At 39.3% G+C, this 7,500-nt stretch overlaps 8 non-coding genes across 8 annotated transcripts; all 8 read left to right on the top strand.

Moving 5' to 3' along the window:
• Positions 1-322: 322 nt before the first annotated feature.
• On the top strand, positions 323-394 carry TRNAC-GCA (transfer RNA cysteine (anticodon GCA)). The gene has a single exon. It is a non-coding gene; the product is annotated as a tRNA-Cys (tRNA).
• Positions 395-1,104: 710 nt separating this feature from the next.
• TRNAC-GCA (transfer RNA cysteine (anticodon GCA)) lies at positions 1,105-1,176 on the top strand. Its single transcript has one exon. It is a non-coding gene; the product is annotated as a tRNA-Cys (tRNA).
• A 2,162-nt stretch (positions 1,177-3,338) lies between these two features.
• Positions 3,339-3,410, top strand: TRNAH-GUG (transfer RNA histidin (anticodon GUG)). Its single transcript has one exon. It is a non-coding gene; the product is annotated as a tRNA-His (tRNA).
• Positions 3,411-3,982: 572 nt separating this feature from the next.
• On the top strand, positions 3,983-4,054 carry TRNAC-GCA (transfer RNA cysteine (anticodon GCA)). The gene has a single exon. It is a non-coding gene; the product is annotated as a tRNA-Cys (tRNA).
• Positions 4,055-4,777: 723 nt separating this feature from the next.
• On the top strand, positions 4,778-4,849 carry TRNAH-GUG (transfer RNA histidin (anticodon GUG)). Its single transcript has one exon. It is a non-coding gene; the product is annotated as a tRNA-His (tRNA).
• Positions 4,850-5,421: 572 nt separating this feature from the next.
• TRNAC-GCA (transfer RNA cysteine (anticodon GCA)) lies at positions 5,422-5,493 on the top strand. The gene has a single exon. It is a non-coding gene; the product is annotated as a tRNA-Cys (tRNA).
• Positions 5,494-6,216: 723 nt separating this feature from the next.
• On the top strand, positions 6,217-6,288 carry TRNAH-GUG (transfer RNA histidin (anticodon GUG)). The gene has a single exon. It is a non-coding gene; the product is annotated as a tRNA-His (tRNA).
• Positions 6,289-6,860: 572 nt separating this feature from the next.
• Positions 6,861-6,932, top strand: TRNAC-GCA (transfer RNA cysteine (anticodon GCA)). Its single transcript has one exon. It is a non-coding gene; the product is annotated as a tRNA-Cys (tRNA).
• Positions 6,933-7,500: the final 568 nt, after the last annotated feature.

Raw genomic sequence — 7,500 nt, 5'->3', positions numbered from 1 at the left:
GAAAGTGTCTCTTGCGGCCATGGTCCGTAACATGCTCATCATTCTAGCTTTCATGCATATTATTATGCAAATTGTGAGTGCCATGGAAGTGGGACATTCAAATACACTTCCTGACGATTAACGCATTTCCAAGCTGCCTACAATATTAATTCAATTTGCATGCAACCTGGATTTATTGCTGTCTCAATGACCATCTCTAGTCTCTAAGAGTTATCATTTAACTCTGTCCAACCCTAACAAACTCCAAGTTAACGCTTGAAATGTTTTTATGAACTACATGAGAGAAACTATTTAAAATGGTCAGAAAATCTGAACAGAGCGTGGGGGTATAGCTCAGTGGTAGAGCAGTCGACTGCAGATCGAGAGGTCCTTGGTTCAAATCCGAGTGCCTCCTTGACATGATTTATCTCTTATCACTTTACATAAACCAATACTCTCAAGGCAGTAATAAAGAGAACTACAATAATCAAAATACCCCGTTATGCTGCAGAATCGTAGTAACTTGGTGAAAGTTCACATGCTCCCTCCAAGCAACCACATTTCTGAAGTGTTCTTTTCTTTACATATCCAAAGTAAATTTGGTTTTTCTTTCCATACGTATTTTAAAGGATCCTGCAAATGAACAGCAAAAGCTACAAAATGTCTACAATGTAAGTCCTCCACTCAAATTAGCAAAGCAGAAGAACTTTGGGCTTCTACATCTGCTGCCAAATACACATGTGCTGGGGTCTAATGCAGTGGCAGAAATGGCAACTGCAGAATGAGAAGTTTCTGGGTCTGACGAAAGCGTCTCCTGCGGCCATGGTCCGTAACATGCTCATCATTCTAGCTTTCATGCAGATTATTATGCAAATTGTGAGCGTCATGGAAGTGGGACATTCAAATACACTTCCTGACGATTAACGCATTTCCAAGCTGCCTACAATATTAATTCAATTTGCATGCAACCTGGATTTATTACTGTCTCATTGATCATCTCTAGTCTCTAAGAGCTATCATTTAACTCTGTCCAACCTTAACAAACTCCAAGTTAACGCTTGAAATGCTTTCATGGACTACATGAGAGAAACTATTTAAAATGGTCAGAAAAGCTGAACAGAGCGTGGGGGTATTGCTCAGTGGTAGAGCATTCGACTGCAGATCGAGAGGACCTTGGTTCAAATCCGAGTGCTCCCTTGACATGATCTAGCTCTTTGCTCTTTCTCTAATCTCTTTACATAAACCAATACTCTCAAGGCAGTAATAAAGAGAACTACGTTAATCAAAATATCCCGTTATGCTGCAGAATCGTAGTAACTTGGTGAAAGTTCACATGCTCCCTCCAAGCAACCACATTTCTGAAGTGTTCTTTTCTTTACCTATCCAAAGTAAATTTGGTTTTTCTTTCCATACGTATTTTAAAGGATCCTGCAAAAGAACAGCAAAAGCTACAAAATGTCTACAATGTAAGTCCTCCACTCAAATTAGCAAAGCAGAAGAACTTTGGGCTTCTACATCTGCTGCCAAATACACATGTGCTGAGGTCTAATGCACTTCCTGACGATTAACGCATTTCCAAGCTGCCTACAATATTAATTCAATTTGCATGCAACCTGGATTTATTACTGTCTTATTGACCATCTCTAGTCTCTAAGAGTTATCATTTAACTCTGTCCAACCTTAACAAACTCCAAGTTAACGCTTGAAATGTTTTCATGGACTACATGAGAGAAACTATTTAAAATGGTCAGAAAAGCTGAACAGAGCGTGGGGGTATAGCTCAGTGGTAGAGCATACGACTGCAGATTGAGAGGTCCTTAGTTCAAATCCGAGTGCCCCCTTGACATGATCTAGCTCTTTGCTCTTTCTCTAAACTCTTTACATAAACCAATACTCTCAAGGCAGTAATAAAGAGAACTATGTAAATCAAAATATCCCGTTATGCTGCAGAATCGTAGTAACTTGGTGAAAGTTCACATGCTCCCTCCAAGCAACCACATTTTTGAAGTGTTCTTTTCTTTACATAGCCAAAGTAAATTTGTTTTTTCTTTCCATACGTATTTTAAAGGATCCTGCAAAAGAACAGCAAAAGCTACAAAATGTCTACAATGTAAGTCCTCCACTCAAATTAGCAAAGCAGAAGAACTTTGGGCTTCTACATCTGCTTCCAAATACACATGTGCTGGGGTCTAATGCAGTGGCAGAAATGGCAACTGCAGAATGAGAAGTTTCTGGGTCTGACGAAAGTGTCTCTTGCGGCCATGGTCCGTAACATGCTCATCATTCTAGCTTTCATGCAGATTATTATGCAAATTGTGAGCGTCATGGAAGTGGGACAGTCAAATACACTTCCTGACGATTAACGCATTTCCAAGCTGCCTACAAAATGAATTCAATTTGCATGCAACCTGGATTTATTACTGTCTCATTGACCATCTCTAGTCTCTAAGAGTTATCATTTAGCTCTGTCCAACCTTAACAAACTCCAAGTTAACGCTTGAAATGCTTTCATGGACTACATGAGAGAAACTATTTAAAATGGTCAGAAAAGCTGAACAGAGCGTGTGGGTATAGCTCAGTTGTAGAACATTCAACTGCAGATCGAGAGGACCTTGGTTCAAATCTGAGTGCCACCTTGATATGATCTACCTCTTTGCTCTTTCTCTAATCTCTTTACATAAACCAATACTCTCAAGGCAGTAATAAAGAGAACTACAATAATCAAAATATCCCGTTATGCTGCAGAATCGTAGTAACTTGGTGAAAGTTAACATGCTCCCTCCAAGCAACCACATTTCTGAAGTGTTCTTTTCTTTACATATCCAAAGTAAATTTGGTTTTTCTTTCGATACGTATTTTAAAGGATCCTGCAAAAGAACAGCAAAAGCTACAAAATGTATACAATGTAAGTCCTCCACTCAAATTAGCAAAGCAGAAGAACTTTGGGCTTCTACATCTGCTGCCAAATACACATGTGCTGGGGTCTAATGCAGTGGCAGAAATGGCAACTGCAGAATGAGAAGTTTCTGGGTCTGATGAAAGTGTCTCTTGCGGCCATGGTCCGTAACATGCTCATCATTCTAGCTTTCATGCAGATTATTATGCAAATTGTGAGCGTCATGGAAGTGGGACATTCAAATACACTTCCTGACGATTAACACATTTCCAAGCTGCCTACAATATTAATTCAATTTGCATGCAACCTGGATTTATTACTGTCTCATTGACCATCTCTAGTCTCTAAGAGTTATCATTTAACTCTGTCCAACCTTAACAAACTCCAAGTTAACGCTTGAAATGCTTTCATGGACTACATGAGAGAAACTATTTGAAATGGTCAGAAAAGCTGAACAGAGCGTGGGGGTATAGCTCAGTGGTAGAGCATTCGACTGTGGACCGAGAAGTCCTTGGTTCAAATCCAAGTGCCCCCTTGACATAATCTAACTCTTTGCTCTTTCTCTAAACTCTTTACATAGACCACTACTCTCAAGGCAGTAATAAAGAGAACTACGTTAATCAAAATATCCCGTTATGCTGCAGAATCGTAGTAACTTGGTGAAAGTTCACATGCTCCCTCCAAGCAACCACATTTCTGAAGTGTTCTTTTCTTTACATATCCAAAGTAAATTTGTTTTTTCTTTCCATACGTATTTTAAAGGATCCTGCAAAAGAACAGCAAAAGCTACAAAATGTCTACAATGTAAGTCCTCCACTCAAATTAGCAAAGCAGAAGAACTTTGGGCTTCTACATCTGCTGCCAAATACACATGTGCTGGGGTCTAATGCACTTCCTGACGATTAACGCATTTCCAAGCTGCCTACAATATTAATTCAATTTGCATGCAACCTGGATTTATTACTGTCTCATTGACCATCTCTAGTCTCTAAGAGTTATCATTTAACTCTGTCCAACCTTAACAAACTCCAAGTTAACGCTTGAAATGTTTTCATGGACTACATGAGAGAAACTATTTAAAATGGTCAGAAAAGCTGAACAGAGCGTGGGGGTATAGCTCAGTGGTAGAGCATTCGACTGCAGATCGAGATGTCCTTGGTTCAAATCTGAGTGCCCCCTTGATATGATCTAGCTCTTTGCTCTTTCTCTAATCTCTTTACATAAACCAATACTCTCAAGGCAGTAATAAAGAGAACTACAATAATCAAAATATCCCGTTATGCTGCAGAATCGTAGTAACTTGGTGAAAGTTCACATGCTCCCTCCAAGCAACCACATTTCTGAAGTGTTCTTTTCTTTACATACCCAAAGTAAATTTGGTTTTTTTTCCGATACGTATTTTAAAGGATCCTGCAAATGAACAGCAAAAGCTACAAAATGTCTACAATGTAAGTCCTCCACTCAAATTAGCAAAGCAGAAGAACTTTGGGCTTCTACATCTGCTGCCAAATACACATGTGCTGGGGTCTAATGCAGTGGCAGAAATGGCAACTGCAGAATGAGAAGTTTCTGGGTCTGACGAAAGTGTCTCTTGCGGCCATGGTCCGTAACATGCTTATCATTCTAGCTTTCATGCAGATTATTATGCAAATTGTGAGCGTCATGGAAGTGGGACATTCAAATACACTTCCTGACGATTAACACATTTCCAAGCTGCCTACAATATTAATTCAATTTGCATGCAACCTGGATTTATTACTGTCTCATTGACCATCTCTAGTCTCTAAGAGTTATCATTTAACTCTGTCCAACCTTAACAAACTCCAAGTTAACGCTTGAAATGCTTTCATGGACTACATGAGAGAAACTATTTAAAATGGTCAGAAAAGCTGAACAGAGCGTGGGGGTATAGCTCAGTGGTAGAGCATTCGACTGTGGATCGAGAAGTCCTTGGTTCAAATCCAAGTGCCCCCTTGACATGATCTAACTCCTTGCTCTTTCTCTAAACTCTTTACATAAACCACTACTCTCAAGGCAGTAATAAAGAGAACTACGTTAATCAAAATATCCCGTTATGCTGCAGAATCGTAGTAACTTGGTGAAAGTTCACATGCTCCCTCCAAGCAACCACTTTTCTGAAGTGTTCTTTTCTTTACATATCCAAAGTAAATTTGTTTTTTCTTTCCATACGTATTTTAAAGGATCCTGCAAAAGAACAGCAAAAGCTACAAAATGTCTACAATGTAAGTCCTCCACTCAAATTAGCAAAGCAGAAGAACTTTGGGCTTCTACATCTGCTGCCAAATACACATGTGCTGGGGTCTAATGCACTTCCTGACGATTAACGCATTTCCAAGCTGCCTACAATATTAATTCAATTTGCATGCAACCTGGATTTATTACTGTCTCATTGACCATCTCTAGTCTCTAAGAGTTATCATTTAACTCTGTCCAACCTTAACAAACTCCAAGTTAACGCTTGAAATGTTTAAATGGACTACATGAGAGAAACTATTTAAAATGGTCAGAAAAGCTAAACAGAGCGTGGGGGTATAGCTCAGTGGTAGAGCATTCGACTGCAGATCGAGAGGTCTTTGGTTCAAATCTGAGTGCCCCCTTGATATGATCTAGATATTTGCTCTTTCTCTAATCTCTTTACATAAACCAATACTCTCAAGGCAGTAATAAAGAGAACTACAATAATCAAAATATCCCGTTATGCTGCAGAATCGTAGTAACTTGGTGAAAGTTCACATGCTCCCTCCAAGCAACCACATTTCTGAAGTGTTCTTTTCTTTACATACCCAAAGTAAATTTGGTTTTTTTTCCGATACGTATTTTAAAGGATCCTGCAAATGAACAGCAAAAGCTACAAAATGTCTACAATGTAAGTCCTCCACTCAAATTAGCAAAGCAGAAGAACTTTGGGCTTCTACATCTGCTGCCAAATACACATGTGCTGGGGTCTAATGCAGTGGCAGAAATGGCAACTGCAGAATGAGAAGTTTCTGGGTCTGACGAAAGTGTCTCTTGCGGCCATGGTCCGTAACATGCTCATCATTCTAGCTTTCATGCAGATTATTATGCAAATTGTGAGCGTCATGGAAGTGGGACATTCAAATACACTTCCTGATGATTAACACATTTCCAAGCTGCCTACAATATTAATTCAATTTGCATGCAACCTGGATTTATTACTGTCTCATTGACCATCTCTAGTCTCTAAGAGTTATCATTTAACTCTGTCCAACCTTAACAAACTCCAAGTTAACGCTTGAAATGCTTTCATGGACTACATGAGAGAAACTATTTAAAATGGTCAGAAAAGCAGAACAGAGCGTGGGGGTATAGCTCAGTGGTAGAGCATTCGACTGTGGATCGAGAAGTCCTTGGTTCAAATCCAAGTGCCCCCTTGACATGATCTAGCTCTTTGCTCTTTCTCTAAACTCTTTACATAAACCACTACTCTCAAGGCAGTAATAAAGAGAACTACGTTAATCAAAATATTCCGTTATGCTGCAGAATCGTAGTAACTTGGTGAAAGTTCACATGCTCCCTCCAAGCAACCACATTTCTGAAGTGTTCTTTTCTTTACATATCCAAAGTAAATTTGTTTTTTCTTTCCATACGTATTTTAAAGGATCCTGCAAAAGAACAGCAAAAGCTACAAAATGTCTACAATGTAAGTCCTCCACTCAAATTAGCAAAGCAGAAGAACTTTGGGCTTCTATATCTGCTGCCAAATACACATGTGCTGGGGTCTAATGCACTTCTTGACGATTAGCGCATTTCCAAGCTGCCTACAATATTAATTCAATTTGCATGCAACCTGGATTTATTACTGTCTCATTGACCATCTCTAGTCTCTAAGAGTTATCATTTAACTCTGTCCAACCTTAACAAACTCCAAGTTAACGCTTGAAATGTTTTCATGGACTACATGAGAGAAACTATTTAAAATGGTCAGAAAAGCTGAACAGAGCGTGGGGGTATAGCTCAGTGGTAGAGCATTCGACTGCAGATCGAGAGGTCCTTGGTTCAAATCCGAGTGCCCCCTTGATATGATCTAGCTCTTTGCTCTTTCTCTAATCTCTTTACATAAACCAATACTCTCAAGGCAGTAGTAAAGAGAACTACAATAATCAAAATATCCCGTTATGCTGCAGAATCGTAGTAACTTGGTGAAAGTTCACATGCTCCCTCCAAGCAACCACATTTCTGAAGTGTTCTTTTCTTTACATACCCAAAGTAAATTTGTTTTTTTTTCCGATACGTATTTTAAAGGATCCTGCAAATGAACAGCAAAAGCTACAAAATGTCTACAATGTAAGTCCTCCACTCAAATTAGCAAAGCAGAAGAACTTTGGGCTTCTACATCTGCTGCCAAATACACATGTGCTGGGGTCTAATGCAGTGGCAGAAATGGCAACTGCAGAATGAGAAGTTTCTGGGTCTGACGAAAGTGTCTCTTGCGGCCATGGTCCGTAACATGCTCATCATTCTAGCTTTCATGCAGATTATTATGCAAATTGTGAGCGTCATGGAAGTAGGACATTCAAATACACTTCCTGACGATTAACACATTTCCAAGCTGCCTACAATATTAATTCAATTTGCATGCAACC

Source organism: Hyperolius riggenbachi, chromosome 7 (genome assembly GCF_040937935.1).
Source record: "Hyperolius riggenbachi isolate aHypRig1 chromosome 7, aHypRig1.pri, whole genome shotgun sequence".
Lineage (NCBI taxonomy): Eukaryota > Metazoa > Chordata > Amphibia > Anura > Hyperoliidae > Hyperolius > Hyperolius riggenbachi.
Note: the sequence above shows the minus strand (reverse complement) of the source record. Positions and strands in the feature narration are given on the sequence as shown.